The 24973-nt window shown below is 40.2% G+C and overlaps 1 protein-coding gene across 2 annotated transcripts in view; it reads right to left on the minus strand.

Annotated features, from left to right (window-relative positions):
* Positions 1–24973, minus strand: part of THSD7B (thrombospondin type 1 domain containing 7B) — a 1098632-nt gene that overhangs the window by 840813 nt on the left and 232846 nt on the right. Inside the window, exon 1 of one of the 2 annotated variants that reach the window (XM_019454952.2) lies at positions 24209–24483. The exons of the other annotated variant lie outside the window; for it this stretch is intronic. The gene's annotated coding sequence lies outside the window, so the exon portion shown is untranslated. Of the gene's footprint in view, positions 1–24208; positions 24484–24973 lie in introns of those variants that run through there. 2 annotated transcript variants of the gene reach the window in all.

Genomic DNA, 24973 nt, shown 5'->3' on the forward strand with positions numbered 1-24973 from the left:
CTATTTGTCATAGCTCTAAGAGCCCCAATGTAAGAGCAGCTGCTACCTGGGACATGCCAGTCTCGGGGCAGAGGAAGAAAAGAGTATTGGTGGGACCACACAACGATACCTAAAACTTCTGCTTGGAAACAGCACGTATAATTTACTCTCACATTTCATTGGCCAAGGCATGTCACATGGCCAAGCTAAGTCCAGGAAGGCATCTGAGCAAGGGAGAGCAATATGTTTCTAATAATACAATCAATAAGAAGGTAATAATACAACAATATAATCTACCCATACCTCTTAAAACTACCAATATTTATATTTCCTAAGGAAAACTTCAAATTCTGCTCTAAGCCTTCAAGGGACTTTGAATCATGTCATCCAAGGGGACAAACAGACCAATAAAGTAGGTTCCTCTTCCAAACTTACACACTCCGGGCACATTTTCCAAAGCAGCCTGCCCCTAAAAGCCATCTCTTGAAGCTCTTTAAGAATCCAATACTATCTAATCCTCCCAGCAGCATTAGAAGTAGCCAGTGTGCCAGAATACAGGGTAATTTACTCCTGGCAAACAGAAAAGAATAATTTACATCTGGAGAGCAGAAAAGAGAGGGCTTGTGAAGAAATTGTCAGAGCTCATAAAATCCTAGTATTCATCAAAAAATACCATACTGATTTAAAGGAAAAAGTATTCCAACTCAAGACTTTCCTTGAAGAAAAGTGTCATCCAATTTCAATTTTTGAAGTATCTTAGATTTCATTTTTAACATGCCTTAAAATTTTTGGATAACATTGGATTATGAATTCCATCATTTCTAAACTTTCACCCTCCCCTTACACTCATCCCAAGCACAAACTCAAAATCATCCTTGGCTAAAATCACCCTATGCTTTCTTCTGAATTTTAGGCTCTATTTTTTACATTTCTGGCAATCCTGTGTGTCTTGGCCAAAAAGATACACCTTAGCCAAAGACTACTATGATCTGGCCTCCTTCCTAAGTTAAACAGCAAAAAGCTGATACAGCCACCTTTTGAAGATTTTCCACGCCAATATCTATCTCTATAACATACTGGGTCGTTTCTTTTGATTCAAAAACCGTTATTCATTATAACTGGCATTAAAACTGTAAGGTGAGCGCTAGACGAGGAATTAGACATTCACATGATGCCAAAATAACCCCATACATATCGCTTACTAGACAGAAGGAGAAATACTTAACTGCACAATGAAAGTGATGTCAGAGTGCTATCATCCTAATGCAGCCATTCATTTAGCACCGCTAAGGTTCTGTATTCTGATATCATGTGATGTGTAGCATCCACGACGAAGCAAAGTTAAACAAAACAAAGTTATCTTTTGTTTTACAAAACAAAGTTAAACAAACTAAAATGTTTGTCTAAACATTTTAGACAAAGTGTCCAGTTAACCAAAAGCAGAGGAACAAACTACACACCTTGAAGAAGAAACGAGATAAACCCAGAAGGTAAGACATTTCACAGGACAACTGGACAGGTCTCCTCAACAAGCCAATAATAGTAAAAAATACACTGCTCTTAAGGAAACAAGACATAAGGGACATAACACACAATGGCAATGTGCAGTCCTCTTTTGGATGCTGATTGGGATAACGAGCAGTGAAAGCCGTTTGGGGGACAACAGGGAAAAGGAGAACATTCTTTGGCTCTAAATGAGATGAAAATTATGTTATAAATTTACATACGCATACATATAATATATACATTTACACACACACACACACACACAGAAAACTAGAGAGATGAAAGTAAGTATGCACTAATGTGTGAAAGTGTGAACAGTAGTAATCTCTGCATGCTGGAATATGGTGACTTCTTTCTTGTTTTTTTTTTCTTGTTTTTGCCTGTTGGTGTTGCCTAATTTTCTACCACACACATGTACTGCTTCCGTAGTAACATAAGACATTTTTGAGGCTCTGCCTCACCAGAGTTATAGGAGTAAGACTTTGAATTATAGCCTTGAGTCCGCTTTCTGATTTTATTTGCTATTATGTATCTACCTCAGTTAAACTTTTCTCTGTCTCTAAACTATGGGGGAAGAGGCAAAGAGGAAGACTAGTCACTGGGTGTGGCAGGCAACCTAATCTATCACATTGAATCTTCATAGTAGCCACATAAAGTGGGTCCTATAATCCCTCTTTTACAGGGGAGGAATTAGGATCCCAGGATTTACACAAGATGCTTTAAGAAAGCGAAGTGGGTATTATCTGAGGCTCCCTCACCCCTGCTTTACTGAATTTCTTGACTGGGACTGTAGGCCTTTCCCCATAAGGGCCTCTACTGAATTGTTCATTGCCTAAAGGGCATGCCTGTAAGAAAATCAGGAAACAAACGCCTCAAAATCTTAACTTTTAGGCTTAAAAATGGCCTTGTAAAAATGTTTTGTTTTGTTTTTATTTAAATTCAAGTCAGCCTTGGCTTCAGGAGTAGAATCCAGTGATTTATCTCTTACACAGGACCTCCAGTGCTCATCCCAGAAAGTGCCCTCCTTAATGCCCATCACCCATTTAACCCATCCCCCACCCACCTTCCCCACAGCAACCCTCAGTTTTGAAAAGAGCAAATACATTTAAAGGGAAACAGAAGAGTTAAATATAATTTGGGTTTCTATGAAGGGGGGAGGAGGAGAACAATCACACCCCCTCACCTAGAGTCATGTCCTGTTTCCTTCTGGAGCCTTGGGAAATGGTAAGTGGCCCTCTACCCCTCCCCTCCCCCTTCCCCCCCTGACATCTGACTGTTTCCATGCTGCCATAGCCCAGAACACTAGGTGGTGATGGCAGCAAGGGGCTAGCACAGAAGCTAGACCGCCTCACCAAGCTCATTGAATGACATGAGGAGCAGGCAAAGATTACCCTCATCACCAGGAGAGGCAAGGTTGTGACACACAGGGCAAGACAGCAGACCAGAAGCCCCGCCCAGTGATAGAGGATGCTGTGCAGAGGGCAGGATGGATCAACTGAAGGGAGCATAGATGGGAACTGAAATATTCTGTAGAGGCCAGTATGAGGAAGGCCTGAAAATGCCCAATGACCAGCACAGGGTTTACATCTCAGAAAATGCCAGCTTGGCCCATGGCAAACCCCCAGGAGCTACATACCCCTCTCACAACAGGTGCCATTGAGGGAAGAAAGGCTAGAGAAATATCTTGAATTGGATGAGGGAAAAAGTATATATGATGAAGTTAACTTGCAACTAAGAAATTTACTTATTTGCACTCTTAAGGATGTGGCTTAAAATACTGTAACCAGTACAATAATTTATCCCTATTTACAGAACCAGTGGATGTCAGTGTGACTTGCCTTGTAAATTGCACTTTGCAGTGCTACTAACAGAGGAAAGGGTAACAAATATTTCACCATGACCACAATTTTATAGACTAAGAATATAAAACGTATCTTGCATATAATGCCTTTGAAATTCAGAGCTAAATGTTAGCTCTGAAATACAACTATAGAATACATAGAGGGAAATAAATTTTTTTTGAAATTTAAGATATATTTGTTAAAATTCAATTGCATTTTTTATTTCACTACTACTGCCTCCTTGTAAGGAGGAATTAGTCGATTTTAAAAGCATTTTATTCATGCACTTAAAGTTTCTTTCACATACTTCACAAAAACAAAAACAAAGAGTGGTGTCTACAAAGTAAGTACTGTATAGTCTTTTCACTAATCTGAGCCCTTTAATATCTTTCAAAAATAACAATAATAATAATAATAATAATCTGTGCCTAGCCATCTCTGCAGTATATAACATTGTTGTGATAAATGATACAAGGAAGGACCCAAATAAAAATGCAACCCAAACAGAAAGAATGTTCTGAGTTTCCAGGATAGTCAGCTTAAAATCATTATTTGTAAAAGTTCCGTTTTGATTACTTTTGTTTTGCCCTGGAGGATAGTTTAATATTCAGGTGGAAATATAATTTCTGGAGGACAATATTGCCTATAAACTGCAAGGAAAATAAGGGCAAAGGTGAAAAGCACTGCATTGTTCCTATGACTGAAGCTAGAGAGAGACTTCACCTTTTTTATTTTTCAATATTTTGCATCAGGACTTATTAGGACATAAGTTTCATCATGATATAGATTACACCCCTCTGGTAAACTAGATCTATGCAACAAACACTTCACTTGTAATTATAAATATTCCATTAACCAGTAAGTGGCTCATACAGAAACTCTAAAGTCCTTTGTGTCCTTTCCTTACAAACTGACGAAGAAGAATGTCACAAAATGATCCATAAGGCAACACTGATACCATTGGTCACTTGATTTGTTGAAAAGGATGCAATGAGGGGCGCCTGGGTGGCTCAGTCGGTTGAGCGGCTGACTTCAGCTCAGGTCATGATCTCACAGTCCGTGAGTTCGAGCCCCGCACTGGGTTCTGTGCTGAAGTCTCAGAGCCTGAAGCCTGCTTCAGACTCTTTGTCTCCCTAACTCTCTGTCCCTCCCCTGCTCATGCTCTGTCTCTCTCTGCCCCCCAAAAATAAAAACATTAAAAAAAAATTTGAAAAGGGTGGAATGGAACAGTAGAGCCACACCAGTCTTCTGCCACATTGCACTCTCCTTACCCCTGCTCTGTTCTGTGGGGCGGGTAGATCCTTTGGGCAACCCATGCTCCCACACTTCCTCACAAACTGGCTTCTGGTAAAGTTCTTAAAATGGGAGGCACTGGCCTGAGATTTGGGATGCAAGGACAGGAGGAACTAGGTTTTGTTTGTTTGTTTGTTTGTTTGTTGTTTGTTTGTTAGCCTCTTCTCTTTCTCTCTCTGCTTGGGCAGTATTTTCATCTCTGGCTGTGACTCCTTTGTGGTGCCAGCTCCCTTGGGGTAGCTCTGACCTTCACCTCTGGTAAGACTGCCTCCTTCATTGGTCTCTCCAGTCCTACGGTGGGCAGCAGCTTCCTGCTGTAATCGACCTCTGGATTACCTCACCATCTCCTTTGGTTTTTCTTTTTAAATAAAAATTATATGTATGTAAAGCATACCAATGTTGATTTGAGATACATATACAGTGAAATGATTACTATAATCCAGTCAGTTAATATATCTTCTCCTCAGTTACTGTGTGTGATATGAGCACCTGAAATCTATGCCCTTAGCAAATTTCCAATATTCAGTACAGTATTATTAACTATAGTCATCATTCTGTACATTAGATCTCTAGAGTTATTCACCCTACATAACAGCAACTTTGTATCTTTGACCAAGATCTTCCCCTTCCCTCAAACCCTCCACCACTGGTAACCACCATTCTACTCTATGCTTCTATATATTTGACTTTTTTAGATTCCACATATAAGGTGAGATCAGCCAATTTTTTTCTCTCTGTATCTGGCTTATTCCACTTACCATAATACCTTCCAGTTAATCTATGATGTTGCAAATGGCAGAATCTCCTTTGTAGTAAGACTGAATAATATTCCATTGTGTATGTATGTATGTATATATGCAATTTCTTTACCCAATCATCCATCAACAGACACCTAGGTTAGTTATTTTTTAGCTCTGAAAAATACCTTCTGAATAAATACCCATCTTAAGTTCCTTCCATTGAACAACTTGACCTTAAGTTCTGTTTTTCCACCTCAGTTTTGCCTAGTACAGGGATCATGTGGGTAATAAACAAAGAACATTATTCTAAGACCTTGCTCTCTAGATAAATAATAAAAAACAAACAAACACCAAGCCCGTAATCAGCTATAAACCTTTCACTCATAGGGTATCTAGAAGACATAAGAGTCCTGAGAAAACAGAAGATGAAGGGAAATTGCAAAGAAAGATTCATTCATTTGTCATGTGCTTACCACCAAGCAGACAATGTGCCAGATGGCGGAGCTACAAAGATGACCAGAGGCAAACACAGCCCTGCCTTTATGGTGTCTGGTCTAATGGGAGAATATGAGCATTCATGGAAAATCACATGAATACATATAAGTTTACAAGAGCATACACTCAGTTCTCCTGACATGTGTTTTGAAACTGTGAAGTTGATATATCAGGGAACAGTCTGATCAGAATGTGATTTTGTATGTGTATGTGTCGCTAAGGAAGTTTTTAAATTTTGTGCCCCTACTGCATTTTCCCTTAAGCCCTTTGGTTTTTATTGTGCCATTTAGCATAGCTTGGTGATCATTTTAAATGTATATGTTGCATTTCAACAGAACAGAGTATATTTTGAATGAAAGGGCAATGGTGGTAAGAATGCATATACTAGAAGAAAAGGGAGAGAGGGAACGGGCAGAGGTACAAGGAAGCAGGAAGGCATGGCAGGGTTACTGGAAAATAAGGAGACAGAACTGTGGTCTGGTAGGAGGCCAAAGAGCTGGAGTTGGAGGCAGGGGCTGCCTGTGGAGCCCACCAGGCATGGGACGTGGTGAAGGGCCACAGTGGACCAGCCAGAGGGAGCTGGGCACCTAAACACTCCCTTTAATCAACGATAAAATGCAAAATAATTGGGGACCAAATTGAATGGATACACACAAATGCATACACACCTTTGGGTGTATATATTAACTTGACAATATCTACTTATAAAAAAAGAATATCTACTTTTAAAAATTTCAAGTTATTAATTTTGTTACACATGCACATTTAAGATCCCATAACATGAAATCATGCAGTGATTTTAAAAGATTGCTTTTTATACTCACACGTTTCATGAAGCATTTTACTCATACTCTATATGCACCTTCACATCCTTTACATGCATGGCTGGCATCAGTGTTTATCTTCACTGTCTACCCTCCTTCTAATTATTTCTCCTTTAATTATAGGTGGAAAAAATGGACCTCTTTGGCCCTGGTCCAAATAGATCACATTTGGATAAGGAATCTAAAATGTTTGTTTAAATACTTTTGCAAAAATTAAGTATTTGAAAGAGAACCTTTTAGGGAAGCCTTGGTAGGTGATTCTCACTATTTGAAGGAATAGATAGGAGAAAAGGAGTCCTTTACATATAGTGAAAATGAAAAGCAAGTCAAAGTCACACAGGAGAGACTGGTGAGCCTTAGGGCAAACTAGAATCTTCCCACTCTGCACAGAGGAAGTCAAGTTTAGCTGGGGTAGGGTGGAGGCAGAATGAAAAAGAAAAAGTGTGTGTGCGCGCTCACACACACACACACACACACACACACACACACACCAAAAAAACATATCTGTGCTGAGCAGAGTCTGCAGCCCTTGCCAATCTACTCCATCAACTCTGGCCTTTCCATTTCACCCAGATTCAGAGCAGACTCCTTTGTTCTCCCACAATTTCTATCCATGTATTCTGAATACACACCTTTTGCAGAAGGTCTGGCATCTGTCCCTCCATAGGATTAGCACTATTTGCATCAATAGCCAGTCTGTTTGCATTCTTCCATAGGATTGCTGAGACTGAATGGGTCCGTGTGCATGCATATCTATTCCTATTTATAGCAAAATCCCATTTATTATATGTCTAAAACCCAAGAAAACTTAAATAAACAGAATTTATAGTGCCATTCAGTGGTAATTGATTTTCTTACTGTTTCTGGGAATACTCCAAGTTCCTAAAGGAACTCTAAATCATCAAAGCAAGATTAACCTATGTTCAATGGAGTTTCCAAGTATTTTTTCCTGACGCTAACATGATTCACTTAAGAAATGCTTAAATTAGCTCCTACTATATACACAGCAATGTGCTCAGCATAAAAGGCAGAATCCAAATACAATACAAGGTTTGGGACCTTAAAGTAATTACAATACTCATATGAAAAGAAAAGCCAGAACATAAATTAAGCTACAATATAACAATACTTATATTAATGCCACATGCCAATGAAGACACTTTTCTTTCTGCTCTAATGTGTCCTGAGAAACTAGGTCATAAAATTGGATTATATTTCCCAAAGGAAAAGTGTTATAAATTCAGACTAGAGGTTGTTTTCTTGATCAAGGACTTGGCATTTAAAAGAAAATACACACATACACACACAAACACACACACACCACTCAATAACATGTCACATAACAAATAAAAATTGCAACAAATCCTAGTAGCTATTTAACATAAGTGTCCCCAAAATGGGATAATAATTATGTAGAAATTATACAACGAGATCCAGCACACTCAAGCGTACACATAGCGTAAAAGTAAAACTCTAATGTAAACTCTAATGTATCGTAAATTTTACTTAGTGCCATAATGCCAGCTCTGATAAACACAAGCATATCATTAACCATAGTTTTGCTTGACTTGTTGGATTTAAAAGGGTACTTTGGGGATGGCTTGATGGCATGAGTCTTTTTTTAAAAATGAGCTGATGCATTCTTTTTCTCTAGATAAATTTCCCTGCAGAGCATCTGAGCACTCAGAATTTCTCACTGACCTTACAGCTGACTTAGAGGACCAGGGCAGGTGTTTCATAAATGTCTGCTCCTGATGATTATGGTGGCATTATTGTGTCTCTCCTCTTTTAGAAGGACTGACCTATTCCCTCCAATCTCTCCACTCTCTCAAGCATTCTCAAAGTGATAGTTTCTGAACAACAACAACAAAAAAAAAAAGTGAGGAAAAGGTAAATATCAAATAAACGTAGAGTATGTAAATAGATATCTAAGAATTTAATTGGGAAACCCTACCCCCACCAGCAATGATTAGATAGGGGACTAAGGTATTCTTTGAAAGACAATTCCAATGGTAATGCTGTCAATCAGAATGTTCTACAAGCATATCTTTCATTCTCTCTTCACTCCTCAGTCAGTAAGTTTGGTGCTCATAAGGGCATCTGTGTCCAAGTACATGCTCATCCTTATACATTCCTTAAAATGTTGCCCCTTTTAACTTCCTCTTTTGACTTCAAAGTCTTCTAGAAATAGGGACATTTCTGTATGCTAAGCAACATTTCTCCTCACCCCTTGTTAACAGGGTTATCTTCCATAAGGATTGTTATATTTTCTACTAATACATCCAAATTAAATTGCCATTTACTTACCCATGTCTTGCTCAATTTCCAAAGGCTGATATTCCAATTTCAACTTTATTTTGGAGCCATTTTTTTTTTGGCAAAGGGTTATACACTTCAATCTTTTCCAGTTTATATGTAGTCCAAAATTATCCATTTTGCTTGTCTAAATCTTCAGTACTTATTTTGGCAGCTTTAAAATGGAGAATCAAAATGGTAGGATCATGGGAACTTTGCCAGTCCATTCTTGGCTTCTCTAATATACTAAGATTCTTCTTTTAATCATCACAATAAAAGAAGACTGGAAAATGTCCATTGGATTTGACAACTGGGAAGCGATTCATAACTTTGGCAAGAACCTATTCAATTGGAGCAGCGGAGGCAGAATCCAGGCTGAGTGATTGGAAGAGTGAAGGCAGGGTGAAGACAGTGAGTAAATTCTATCAATTTCAGAAGGTAGAATGGGGAAGGAAGGCAAGAGATAAGGAGATAACTGGGAAGGGAATCAAGAGTATATTACCAACATCGTGAAGACTGAATTGGAAAGACTTGGGCTTGCGCATATTACATAATGAACTTCCGATGGTACATGATACACAGCATTCAATTTCACTACATCTCACTGCTTCACTCCTCTCCCATTTGTTTTTGCTCTTGTTCATAAGGTTTCTCTAGATCCAACAGGACGCATAATCTGACTGGGTTTTACAGGTTTCTCTTACCTTTGTCACTGTTCAACCTCTGGAGCAGTATGCTTTCCTTCTGAAGGCTTTTCCTCTAATCCCTTCTAAGCAACTCATTTGCTGGCTTCAACTGAATGATATTTCTGAACATATGTATAGTCCCAGCAAGTGAAAATGCTTTCCTTTTCCAGGGGAATTGTTTGTTTCTTCTTTCCCCTGTCACTTCTCATCTTGTATTTGCTATCACTTTCTTATGTGTATATTTTCTTTGGTGTGCATATGTAATGTATGTGTGTGTGTGTGTGTGTGTGTGTGTACACATACTCACATGCATGCTCTACCAAATTTCCATCATCCTATGCTCACTTCTTGAGCCCTCACAGCATAAATTATTTCATACTATTTTGAGCAACCCTTAGCTTTCAGTTCTTAGGGCTGATTGACTACTTTGCTATTTTGAATGCTTTTATCTTGTAGGCATTTACCAAACATCTACGCTTGCCAAACTTGTTGCCAAATCAATGGATAATTCTATCCCTGTGTACATTTCCTGCCACACACTAGGACAAAACTGTTTACCTTAGATTATAAGGATTTGGGTCTCACTTTATTTAGACTGTGGGCATCACAAGTTCTCAAAACAGAGTTGGAGCACGCGATCAAGTTCTACGCAGATCAGTAAACCAGGGATAAGCCATTCTGCCCACACTGCCAGGCTGTAGGGGAGCGTATTGTTGTTTTTGTTGTTCTTAAAGAATCTTGAAGAGGTTTCATAAGCCACTGACTTGAAAATCCTATATAAAATAAGATTTTATATCAAAGGAAATATAAATAACCAGTTTTAGAGACTAGCATATATGACCCAAAATGAGAAATACTATTGAGAACCCCATATGAAAAACAAATAGGTTGACAGAGATCCCAATTTTTTCCTTCTCATGCTGAATCTACCAATCTATAAAACTGCACAGATGAATTTTTTTAATCTTTGAAGCTTCCTTCCTTTTTTTCTCCTACCTCCACATAAACTCCATGAATATTCCTTAAGGATGGCCAATTCTTGAGTACAGCCATACAGTTGCCTGGGCCAAGCATAGTGTATGGCACACCAGGGAAGCACAGTGTTTCTGTCAGCTAATATTCTCCTCAAGGAATCCTGTAGTGCGGGAAGAATTATTTTAATCTATCAAAGTATATTAGAGTCCTGGCTTGTAAACTGCTACAGAAATGTTTTCCTGATGATCTGATGCCCCGTTTATACCAACTTTTCTATAAGTGGCTGAAACGGCCAAACTAACAGTACAGCATGTTCTATGCACTTGGTGGGCTATTCAAAGGGGCCTCCCCTTCTGTAGGTTATATAGCCTTGCTAATCTTTAGTGGATTCCTTTTTGTTCAAAAATACTAAGTGGTCACCTGGTATTATTTAGGACTGTATTTTTTTATTTAATATATTTTACTTCCCCAATATATCCAAACTATTATCATTTAAACATGTAATCAACATAAAAAGTTGAGGTATTTAACTTTTTTATACTGTTTGAAATCCAGTATGCATTTTACACTTACAGCACATTTAAACTTGAACTAGACATACTTTTAGTGATTACTAGCCACACGTGTCTAGTAACTATCATATCTATTGATCAGTGCAGGTCTAAACCATAAGTCCCATGAGGGCAGGGACCTTGTCTATTTTGTTCACTGCTTTGCAAGAGCCTGGCATGTGTTATATACTCAGGAAAAAATTGTTGAATAAATTAATAATGTGTTGATACTAGATTAAAAGTAAATTATAACATATATTCATTCCATATGTGGTATTTCCAAACATTCCAGTGATTTTCTATATTAAAAAAACAGACTTAGTTATCATATATAATGCTGAAGCTCTTCACAAAGAAACCTCTTTGGGAGTGCCTGGGTGGCTCAGTTAAGTGTCTGACTCTTGATTTTGGCTCAGGTCGTGATCTCACAGTCATGAGACCGAGACCCATGTCAAGCACCACGTAGGGCTCCATGTTGGGCATGGAGCCTGCTTAAGATTCTCTCTCTCCCTCTCCCTCAGGCCCTCCCTCATCACTTACACTCTCTTGTGCTCTGTCTCTAAAACAAGACAAAACAAAACAAAAAACACCTCTTTGGAGCTTTGTTACTTGTTGGTCTGGTATTCAATATGAAGAAATTTAAATCATTTTATCCTCTGTGTATGTGTTATGATCACTAAAACCTACATACACTTCTAAATTTCAAAACATAGACTAGACCGATCCCTGTCCCCAACTCCTCCATACTGCCCCCCTTTACCTAACCTGAAGCCTACCCTACAGCTCCTGATCACTCCAGTTTCCATCAAATTCTGGACTTGAGGGCTCCGTAGCAGAAGAGAACATTGAAGCTCCTAATAAGCCAGATGGCCAGAAGACAAATTCTCTGTTCAACTCTTTGAGCATCTATCTCTTTCAAGAACAGTTCCAACATGAAAGAAGCTCCTGAATTGTTATTTGGGGTTTTTCATTCTTCATAATGAGTTTCTTAGAGTTAGAGAAAGTCTGAAAACATTGATGACACTACACAAAAAGATGGTAGAACTCAATTTGAACAACCACAGATTTAAAAGTAATATCCAGAAGTTAAAGAACTAGTGGTTCTAACTCATAAATATAAAGGCCTGGGTTTTTCCCAGTCTTATTTGGAAATAATTGATGCACCTCACTGTAGAAGTTTAAGACCTACAGCATGATGGTTTAATTTACATATGTTGTAAAATTATCACACAACAGGTTCAGCTAGCATACATCTTCTCATATAGATACAATAAAAAGAAAAGAAAGGAAAAAAAAAGGAAAAGTGTTTTCCTCATGGTGTGAACTCTTAACAACTTTCCTATATACCCTACAGCAGCCTCAGCTATCATCATTGTATGGCGCATTACCCCTCGAGGACTTGTTTATAACTTGAAGTTTATATCTTCTGACCACCTCCCTCCAATTCCCCTTCCCCCAACCCTCCGCCCCTGGTAACTACAGCTCGATCTCTTTTTCTATGGGCTTTGTTTTCTTTGGTTTTTAGATCCCACATGTAAGTAACATCATATGGTAGGTGTCTTTCTCTGTCTGACTTATCTCATTTAGCATAATACCCTCTAGGTCCACTCATGTTGTCACAAATGGTAGGGTTTCCTCATTTTTCTATGGCAGAATAATATTCCCTTGTATATGCACACGTGCACGCACACACACACACACACACACACACACACACACACTGCAATTCCTTTATCCATTCATCCATCAATGGACAGGTAGGTTGTTTCTATTTCTTAGCTATCATAAATAATGGAGGCGCAGTTATCTTTTTGAGTTAGCATTTTCATTTTCTTTGGATATATTTCCAGAAGTGGAATTGCTAGATCATATGGTAGTTCTATTTCTTTTATTTTTTGAGAATCCTCCATACCATTTTTCATAGTAGCTGTACCAACTTTCAATCCCACCAACAGCGCATAAGGGCTCCCTTTCCCCTTACCCACACTAGCATTTATCTCTTGTCTTTTTGATAATGGCCATTCTAACAGGTGTGAGGTGATATCACATTGTGGTTTTAATTTGCATTATCCTAATGACTAGTAATGTTGAGCATCTTTTCATGTACCTGTTGGCCTTTTGTATATCTTCTTAGAAGAAATGCCTTTTTAAGTATTTTGCCCATTTTTTTGTAATTTGGGTTATTTGTTTTCTCACCATTGGGTTATATAAGTTCTTTATATATTCTAGATATCAACCCTTATCAGATACATGATTTGCAAATATTTTCTCTCATTCCACAGGTTGTCTTTTCACTTTATTGATGGTTTCTTTGCTGTGCAGAAGCTTTTTAATTTGATGCAGTCCCACTTGTTCAATTTTTGTGTTCTTGTCTTTGCTTTAGATGTCATATTCAAAAAATCATTACCAAGACCCATGTCAAGGAGCTTTATTCCTATGTTTTCTTCTGCAAGTTTCATCATTTCGGGTCTTACATTTTAAGTCTTTAATCCATTTTGATTTTTTTTTGAGTAGTGTAAGGTATGGATCCAGCCTCATCTTTTACACATGGGTATCCAATTATATCAGCACCACTTAGTGAAAAGACTGTATTTTCTCCACTGAGTATTCTTGGTTTCCTTGTCAAATATTTGTTGACTGTATATGCTTGGGTTTATTTCTGGGCTTGTGATTCTGCTCCACTGGTCTATTTGTCTGTTTTTATGCCAGTACCATACTGTTTTGATCACTATAGCTTTATAGTAAAATTTAAAATTAGGAAGTGTTGGGGCGCCTGGGTGGCGCAGTCGGTTAAGCGTCCGACTTCAGCCAGGTCACGATCTCGCAGTCCGTGAGTTCGAGCCCCACGTCAGGCTCTGGGCTGATGGCTCGGAGCCTGGAGCCTGTTTCTGATTCTGTGTCTCCCTCTCTCTCTGCCCCTCCCCCGTTCATGCTCTGTCTCTCTCTCTGTCCCAAAAATAAATTTAAAAAGTTGAAAAAAAAATTAAAATTAGGAAGTGTCATACCTCTGCTGCTTTCTTCTTCTTTCTCACGATTTCCTTGTTGGTTTGGGATCTTTTAAATCACTATCTTCTTCAGTAGTCATTGGAAACTCTACACAGACATATGTAAACATATTTTTTGTGTCATCCCATTCTCCAGCTCTCATATCCATATTTCTAAGGATTAATGTGATTAAATGTCAAGTTTCTTCATCCTCATGACAAAATAGAATTATTATTATATTCTCTACCCTGAAGGAGTCTTTGGCTAAGGTTAGATCCTACTATGACACTGGCATTCTAAGAAAAGAGGCCCACACTTCCTTCAGGTTAACACCATCTTTTTCAACTGCAGCCGAACTGCTAGAAGTCACCAACTGGAGTCAGCAGAAGGGTAAGCACAGTAGCAAAGGGATTGGCACTGGATTTTACTTATCTTCATTATATAAAAAAAAATTTTACTGTTTATTTATTTTTTGAGAGAGAGAGAGAAAGAGCTGTCAGCTCAGAGCTGTCAGCACAGAGCCTGACACAGGGCTCAAATCCATGAACCATGAGATCATGACCTGAGCTGAAGTCAGATGCTTAACGGACTGAGCCACCAAGGCTCCCCAGTCTTCATTATTTAAAATGAGATTTTTATATAAGTGGCTCCATTATAAATATGGTATTATAGCTATTTTTAATCCATGTGTATCAATAAAATTAATGTACCACTTCCATTTACTCCAACTCATGCCCACTGCATAGTTATTCTCTGCAAGGTGCAGAAGACCCAAATGTGAGTGGGATGCACCCCTGCCTAATGGAACTTATACTTCATAAGGGAGCTAGACATATATAAATAAGGTAATTTGCTTTGCTAAGGGCAGAGGATACACATGTCATATCTCCCCAGTTAGACTGCAGATTCCTGGAAATCAGGGCTGGTGTCCTAAACTTACTTCTGTATTCTGTGCCAGGGACACAGATGATGCTCAATAAGTCATCTTTAAATTTATTCATTTGGCTCACAAACAAATGCATCTTGCACTTTCCATTGGTTTGTCTTTCCGTGTTAAAACTGTTTAGTTATTAAAAAAAAAAAAAAACAACTAAAAGATGTGCCACATTGGGGATATATTATGTCCACAAGCATTATGTTTTAATTCCACCACTCTATAATCCAAATGAAATATCTAATATTCATGCACATAATATTAGATGACATATCCTTAGAGTCTATCTCCACAAGGAAATTCTTCCCTGTGAAGTTTAGAATTCTTCTTTCATCCCCACTGAAGCCTTGTTCTTAATATTTTTCTTTTAATAAGCAACTGAAGTCAAACTTAAGCTACCCATGTAATATGCCCCCACAAAGAGACTTAGAATTACTAAAATGTTTCACGTTAGCATGTATAGCTGAATAGAGGTTGCACTTACAAAGGAGACACAGGACTTTTTTGTGTGTTCTGCACAATGAAAGGCATGTCACATTCTGCTTTTTTTCAATTGAAGCATGCCGCAGCCCAGAGGGTCGGTTACTGTCAGAAATTCTACTTGAGAAAGGCCCTTTGGATCACAGGGAAGAATACTACCTGCCAGGGAATGAATCAAACCTACCAAAAAATTACTACAATTTGGTCAGAAATATCACTGTGGTGGGCCGCATGTCATTTCTGACTGCAGTAATCATTACAAGGGTATATAGTAAAAGAGAACTGAGAAATACGCGTGAAGTGTAAATGAGAAAAAAAGTGGTTAAGTTCACTCTTTGGTAAAGGTTACTCTTCCCTTCTCGTTGTTACTAGAGATGCACAGATCCTGAGCTGTGCCCATTTCATAAGCATCAGGCTACACGTCTGCCCTAGCAAACCAATAAAAAAACAAACAAAATAACAAATGACAAAAGAAACTAGGTTCTTTAGCCTGGAAATGAGAAGGGCGAGGCGATTTCATAATGTGTATGAATAGTTGTAAAGTGGAAGCAATCCAGATACACTCTATCTTCACAAATGAAAGACATATGGGATTCATTTTTTAACAGATGAGATACAGAAAAATCTTCCTATTTTACAGGTTTTTAAAGTAAATATGTTCCTGACAGAAGTCATGGAAGTGTCTTAAGTTTTTTTAAAGAAATATTCACGCTGGCATTTAAGGGCAAAATTAATAAACAGATGAATGGCATCACACACACAATGACTGATAGGTGCATGCTTTGGAGAGAAACTTGGCCATCAACAGACAGAGGTAGAGTAGAAATGTTCCTGGTACGGGTTCTAGTCATGTCCCATATGGTGGCCACCCCCACCACAGGTAGCCACTGAGCACTTGAAACACGGGTAGTCTGAACAGAGATGTGCTTGTAAGTAAAAATTAATAGTTTTTTCATAATCGATACATGTTGAGATGATAATATCCTAGATATATTAGGTTAGCAAATATACTATTAAACTTAACTTCAATGGTTTTTTTTTTCCTTTTACAATGCAGCTACTAGAAAATTTAAGATTGCATATGTGAATTGTATTTGCGGCTTGCACTCAATTTCTGTTGAGAAGTTCTGTTCTAAGCTCAGACTGACTGAGTACAGATCCTGATCTGAAGCAAATCAGTTACCATTTTTGCACCCATAAAATGGAAAGAATAATAAAACAATCAACTCCAAGCCTTTTTAGACGATTTCATGAATTACTATATGTAGAATACTATCTAGCATATAGTATGTGCTCAATAAATCTGCTATTAATATCCAATGCACACATCCTCTCTGCAGAGTACCCTGGCATGTCATTGCTTATCCTCAGTTTGAATACCCTCAAAGATGGGGAACTCACATTTCCTTGAGACAGTGTATGGCATTTCTAGACATCTCTGAATGTGAAAAAGTTCAACCCTGGAATAAATAAAAATCTCTCTTTACAACTTTGAATCTTTTGAGCTTCTTTATATATGATTAAGCCAGAAGCAAAGAGAGAAACTGGTCATATTCCAACACTATATTTCTATAAAAATTGTTAAGGGACTTTGCTATTGGAAATGAGGATATTATATATTCCCATGGAAGTTCATGTCAAGAGACCTCATGCTGACCCAGCAACATGCTTTTAAGGAACAGATCTTTAGAAATGTGATTTGTCCGTACATGCCCAACCAAAGGACCATCAATTTCTGTTCTTAGCAAGGTTGCCCCATGCAACTAACGATATTTTCCTATTAGGATGACATGAAGCAAAGAGAACAGACAAGGGCACTCACCTGACCAGACTGCTCAGCCCGATCCCAGGAGTGACCACTGCCAGTCTACCCAAACTCCTATGTGAAGACTGGTTTTCCCCTTTGCTACTCTCAGTGCTAATCTTTTGCATATTTGGCAGAACAATTCTGTCTTCATGATAAGTCATTAATGAAAAGGAACGTGATGTGGATTTCCTAAGTATGCCTGGATTTTCTGAATCTTCCAGTGGTTCTTCAGGAAGCCTGCACTTTTGGATTTGAATGTCTCTAGCTCTCTACAGTTCTAAGACATTACTGTCTTCATGCATAAGGTCTGTGTCAAATCAAAGCACAGCCTTTTCCAATATTTCCAAGTGACACTTCTGCCTCCAGGTAGAAGTGATTCACCAATCCTCAACCTGTCAGTCACCTCTGTTGTGTGTGGCGACTCTGGCAGTGAGTTTGTGTGTGCTCTCTTACCTGGAAGAAATACCAGCCAAGGTTTAGACTAAATTTGTTGACCCGAACTTCAGGCTCTAGGGCAATCTGGTGTATGAGGAGCAGAATAGGCCATTCAGTCCAACAGACTAGGATGCAAGTCTTGGGTTAGGACTCCACCAGCTGCACTGACCTTACACCAGGTGCCAAAGATCCCTCAGCCTCCATTACCCAGTATGAAAAAATGACACCAAATAATAGAACCGACTTTGCAACATTATCACGAAGATTAGACGTACTGATCCTAACGCACCTAGCCTGGTATGCAGTATATTGTAAATCATAATTAGCAATCACTTTTCTTGCCTACAAGTATGTTGGTAAGCCTTGCCTTAGGGATGCTCAAAGGGCTGTTACCACCCAGGCCCCTACTTTCAATCACATTTTCCTCTCCCAACAGTTTCCAGAACTCTCAACAGAGAACAATAGAGAGTGGTGTTCTTTCTCATTCAAATCCTTTACTATCAGACCTCCACAAGTAGATGCTAATAAGAAAGCTGATTCAATCAAACATTAAAATTAGAATTTACCACCTGAGTTGCTCGGACAGAGGGAGGGCTTTGTGAATTGGCATAATCAGAGAAAGCTCCGCGGAAGTATAATTAAAACCAGGTCTTGACTAATAGGTAGAATTTGGATAACTGGAGGTTGGGGGTGGAGATAGCAGCATTTGGGGCCTTTTAAGCAAGTGTGGGTCTTGTGCATGACTTAAAGGAGGTAGGCCTTTTAGAGAGAGGTGGGTGGTAAGGAGTTAATAGCTGGCCTGAGTATATTTGATGTGCTACCTGGCACACTACTTTTTCTGTTTAAGAAGGAAGCATAACTTGAGTTGTGTTTTTCAGGGCCCACCCAGCAGTGCTTGTTTTTATTTTTATCTAGAAGAGATCCAGAATGAAGTACCAAAAATTTTTTCTTTAGGAGTCTGCAAAGTCAAGAACATCCCACTCCTCTTCGTGACTGGCCAGAAGATGTTCCAGTTCACAGAATGGGTCAGTTCAGGTGAGATGAAGCCTTATTAACAATTCTTAATCACAAAAATGAATGGAAGTCAATACGAAATAAATTGAGTTAATTCTGAGGACTAGAAATGGAGATGGAAAAAAATAATTACTTTTTCTCCAAAAGAAAAAAAAAGCCTTGTTCAACTACTCCCACATACATACATTTTAATTAAGTAGTCTGAGACAGTTGTGTGGTAGAAGGTTGTAGTGGACAACCTGGGTTATAAATCTGGCTCTTCCCACTTACCTACAATATGACTTTGTATGCCTGGTTTATGTTTTGGGGGAAAACAAATTAAAGTGAAGTTACAATGGCTTTCTGTGACCTGATAACGCCATGGGATCTAGGTACCTTTGAGCTCTTTGCCAGTATAAATATATGCATATAATAATATTTAAGTGTTTTTAAATAAATGTTAGATATAAAAAAATTTTTAATGTAAATTTAAACAGATTCCAACTTCAGCTACTTGATAGTGCCAATGGTTACATTTATTCATGTTATAAGTAAAAATAGCAAAGGAAGATAAAAATATATGCCACGTGCTAGGGCTCAAGCACCAACTGATCAGAATAAGCTCTGGCAATAGCCTGAAGCTGGACCCACTGCCTCCCTGTCACACATACCAAGTGGTGACTCTCTTTGTGGTTGTAACAAGAGATGATCTGAGAGGTGTCAGGGGAGTGGCCTGTAGGATTGAGGTAGTGGCGGGGTCTTCAGGGAGCTTAGAACAGCCCCCATGTATCAAGTGGTACAGATGCATTACAACATTTTTACAACCAGTAAGGCTATATCAGAGCACACTGGCCAAATCACCCTGAATATGTCTAACGTAAGCATAAAGGGCAGAAATCAATAGAGGAGAGCCCAGAAGGAAGCTCTTCAAGGAAAGATTAATGCACGCCTTAGTCTTATTATAATTAAAATCTTTCATTTATATACGCTACTTGGTATGTTGTTTTTTTTAAATACCCGCCTGAAAAAAAATTAAAATATGCACTACTACAACACTAGAATCTAAGAACAAGGCAATGGTGTCTAACTGCTATGAAGCTGAAAGCTTTTCTCAACATTATGATTCTTCCAGAAGTAATGAGCTGTTTGCTAACATGACACTAGGGCACAAATCCACAGCCAACCCTCATGCAGGCAAGTGGAAAACAGCAAAGAGTTTCTCTCCAGTCAAGGCATTGAAGAATTGTTTGTGCACTAGTTACTTAGGATTCTGTTTTTAGCCGCAGCATATTTAATTTTAAGAGGCTCATAATTAAAATATGTCTAGAGAGGCAAAATCAAAAGCAAGCATCATGTCCCTGGCTGCAAAATACCTAAGTTCAACAATTATAGCCTTTTGTTCTTCCTAGGAAACAGTTCCGCATTTTTACAGATCCTTACATGTAGGCCAATAACCAAACTTGCCTGATATAGGAAATTTTCTTTTTTTTTAACTACAAAAAATTCTACAGGTCCCCACATCACAGCAAAGACTTGTACTTTCAGAATCCACTAACTGCAAACCTACCTAATGACCAAAAGATAGTATGAATAGTGATACCTTGAAATGTCACTGGCTTTTGTCACCACAGCATATACATACTCCTAAAGTATAGTAGTTCTTATGTATGCTGTGTGACTTAACTGTTCAGATTACAAACCAAGACTTGAACTGAACTTTCTACCTTGCAATAACTGTACATTCTTACCAGTGCCGAGACTCTATTCCACGGCATCTCCAAGGCTGCTTTCAGAAGCCTAGACCGGATTTCACTAATATTCTATCTCCTCAGTCAAGAGCTTCATACAAGCCAACAGGGAACTGTACCTAATCCTCTTTCACTTGCTTTCACCAATAGCTACTGCTAGTTATTGTAAATAACCACCCATGAAAACATGAGTAAAACATCAACAAAAGAACCCCAATTAGTGCAGAAATTTTAAAGGTTGAATAAAATGTTTATCAATGGAGCATGACTGCCACAGACTTAACATCTGTAAAACACTGGTCACACTCAAACTCACAATCTCCAAAATTTCTAGAATTAAAAGCAGAGTTTAAAAATCATTCTACTTTCACAGGTTTAACATGCTAATTATCACTTAGATATTAATCGTGTTAACAGCTCCAAATTAAGGACCTATATTATATTTAGGAAGCTGCCTGGTGCTCAAAGTGAATGCAATTTATTCTTTTATAGTTATATCCTGGAAAAGTGTCTTCTTTTAAAAATATGAGGTATTCATGTGTAGTTCACATTCAACAATCCAAAAGCATATCTAAATAGCTCATGCTAGTAGTTTTAATAACAGAATACCTTCTATTTAGCCAAAGACCTGGCCTTTACGCTTTCTCTGTAGAGAATCTCTGAGCCTGTGTTGTTAATGGTGCTGTTCTTTTCTCCACCAAATGGTATAGCCGTCACCTCTCAGAATCCTTTTTAATCTGTTTGTCTTGATCATGTACTTAATATATGGTACCATTTGTCATTCTGACTCTTAATTCAATAGGACCAGTCAACTATTCTTCATGGTTCTATTCAAACTCCTGAAGCAATGGTATTACGTTCATGCCTAATCTTTACAAAGGTGTGCAGAACAGTGAAACTGCAGTTGGGGCAAGATTTTTTTCCTTTGAAGAAATCATATGACTTTGCCTTCAGTCTGTGAAGTGTAATTAAAATGAACTGATATGCTTTGGAATTCTTCTTGTTTGGACACTCCTCTTCCACTAACTTAGCTCCTTTTCATTATGCTTTGTCAGACTTTTATTTAAGGACAAACTTTTCTTTCACAGATATTAATAAAAGAGTCATTGCTTCTGAAACAAGAGCTGCAGCAAAGTAGAAAACATTCTTCATAGGCTTTTGAATGAAGTACATTATAGCAGTACCATCTTTCTTTAATTCTTTACTTTCGTTCTCTCAAAAGGTACACTCAGCAGAGACCAGAAAGGTGCCTTTACCTTTCGGTAAAGGGGCAAGGTGCCCCTTGCCGATTAATGTCAATACTGGAAAGAGTGGAGTCTGTGTTCATACTGTTCTTATGATCAGTAATTCTGTCTACCCGCCTCACACTCTTCCTTTCATAGCATTTCAAATTCGTTAACAAGCAACAGCTTTGATTAAAACAATGGGGAGGGTCACCCACAGAGGAATAAGAGACATTGTAAAGATCATTTCTCAAGTGTTGATTTAAATATTAAGGTAGATATAAAGTAAGCCAACTTGTTATGAACCCTCAAACTGGACTATCAGACTCCACTGGCAGTAGGCAATCCTTTCCCCCACCATACATCTCCAAGCACTCATCATGGATTCGTCTCAAATCTTCAGAACTCTGAATGGACGGAATGTTCAGCAATGCTAGAACTGATCGGTGCTAATGTGCAAGACCATCCCACACTCTCTAAGTGAGCAATTGTATCTGTGTGTGTTGTCACACCTCAGGGGAATTCTCTGCATAATTCTTGTTTACTTTAATTTGCACAAGGAAGAGTTTCCAGTCCTCAACTCCCAGCAGTTAGGTGGAAACACACACACACACACACACACACACACACACACACAGAGCCCAAACCTAAGAAGCCAATTCCAGGGAAGCTGCCCAGTTGGTTCATCTACCCACACAAAGCAGAAAACTGGCCACATTAAGTTTTAAAAGAAGACTCCTGGTATTAATGGCATTGAGGTTTAAAAACAGCAGTGCTTCAAAGTGAAGCCTCAAGACAGTGACTTTATATAGCATTCAACCCACAAATATATGAGCCCTTCAGTCACTAGTAGATAGGATTGCTTGATTTGGTTAGTAACATCCCAAGTGGATTTCAGGAAGCCTTCAGCAATGGCTGTAGTATAGTCCAAAGCACAAAAAAAGGCTTCCCTGGAGATCACTGCCTCCAAGTTACCCAACAAACCCAGACTGTCCTGACACTGCCTGGAAGATAAATGTATCATCTTGACATCCCATGACTGCCTGTCAAAAGGAAACTCCAGATGCACGTGCACATGAATACACACACACACACACACACACACACACACACACCACAGCCTAGCTGACATGCACCCTACCATTTCCATGATAATAGACACCCACAGGTGCACTCCTGGAAAACACCAAGAAGGCTTCTCCAGCTAGGTTGTCATTTACCAGAGTACAAATGCACTTACAGCAGACCACCCTGGCAATGAATAGAGCACCAAATAATGCTGGCCTCTTCCACAGAACATGCCCAAGTATTAGAATCTTAAGTCAAACTCCCCTTTGACCACACTGAATCAAATAGAATTGTAACAGCTCTTAAGAGATGTTCTGAATATTTTGAAGAAAAAGTACCAGTAGGTCACACACCCTTCTCCTGAAATAAAGTGTTTCTTCCTCTTATATTTAAATAAAGGAGATTGAGAGAACTTAAAGCTCCCTCCCTTCCCCAAACACACACACTCCAAGCTTTCCAACTTCTAGACTCAAACTATGCAGACTTGAAAAAGGGAGGTTCATTTGCATATTCAAATAACTTTAATAATACAGGGGGTGCCAGAAAGGAAAGGTGACAGGAACATATGGAGTGATGCTGTAGAAATTACATGCGTCCTCCTCCTTGCCCCTCACTCTCACCCTCGGTTCCCAGTTGTCTCTTGATAAACTGCTAGATGTCTCGGTAGACCCAGTAGTCCTATCCTCCCTAGCTCGCCCCTCGCCCCAAACAGGGACAATGAAAATGTAAACTGTTGCTGTAGCCAACTGACACTCCACTGATATATCAGAGGAAACTGCAAAACTTCTCGACTTGCTCAGCTATCCTCCAGGGGCACTGAACGCCCACGCGCAGATTTCACAGTCTGCACTACCGAAAGGGAACCCTCAGTCAACCTGTTTGCAAAGCCCGCAGAACTCCCCGCCCTCCAATCCTGGGCTCTGAGGCTCCCGGGCAGGATGGGGGAACCTTTGGGTCCCTTCATCAGCGTCCCCCCAAAGCATGCGGGAAGTCGGGGAACACGGCTCCTGCCACCCCAATTCCATGGCTCCGTCCCGTTGTCTTAGGTCTGTGCCCAAGTGCCTGCGTGGGGTATCTCCACCCGCCCAGCCCCGGGCTCTCCGCACCCTGCACCCTTCCCGCAGCCCCAAGCCAGAGGCTTCGGGGAAGCTCCGCTTGCAAGTTCCCGCGTCTGGCAGGGAGAGAGGGTGAGAGAAGCTGCTCGGAGAGCAAAGAGCAAAGTCTGCCCACGGAGCACCACCACCCGAGCACCACCACCACCCCGCCACCCTGGCTGCTGCCCCCTCTCTACCGCGCCGCCGGCCAGGGGCTGGGCATTCCCCGCTCGGGGCGCAGCGCGGCCGCACTCACCCGCCTTGCCCGAGCCACCGCCGCAGCCTCTGGGAGCCGCCGAGCCCCGAGCTTCCCGAGCGCAAGAAAGATGGTGGTGTGTGTCGGGAGACCACCCATTCCAGCGTCTGGCAACCTCAGCACTGAAGGAAGAGGAGGAGGACGACGAGGAGGAGGAGGAGGAGGAAGGAACGGCGCAGTCGGACGCCATCTGCTGTACACCTCTGCGCAGCCATTGGCTGTCTGGTGCGTCCCCGGGAGCCGCGGGGCGCGGGGCCGCGGGGAGCCACCTTGTGCCTCGCCTCGCCTCGCCTCGCCTCGCCTCGCCTCCCCCAGCGGCCGCTCCCGCCTCCCCTCCATTCGACCCCTCCCGCCTCCTCCTCCCACCACCACCCCCAACCCCTCAACCCCCCTCCTTCGCCTAGCTGGCACCCGCACGACCCTCGGCTCAGCCCGCTGCCCCGGGCGAAAGCCGCAGGCGCCACCCTCGGCTCCCGCACTCCCCACGACTGTTTCCCGCAACTTTGAAGCTTCGGGGTGCAGGAGCAAGTCGGGTGAAGGGGACTCCCCCAATGGCCTGAGCCTGGGATACCCAAGCTGCTGACCACCAGGGACTGGGGCAAGGGCTTTGCGCCTAGGGAATCCACAAAGTAATGGGGGGGGGGGGGAGGAGAAAGAGTGGGGGTGATTTACTCATCATTTATAACCGCCCCCACCCACACCCAGCTGCGTGGGAACACTCACACACACACACACACACGCACACCACAAACCACACACACGTAG

This window comes from Panthera pardus, unplaced genomic scaffold (assembly GCF_024362965.1).
Source record: "Panthera pardus isolate Hobbes unplaced genomic scaffold, ASM2436296v1 HiC_scaffold_10, whole genome shotgun sequence".
NCBI lineage: Eukaryota > Metazoa > Chordata > Mammalia > Carnivora > Felidae > Panthera > Panthera pardus.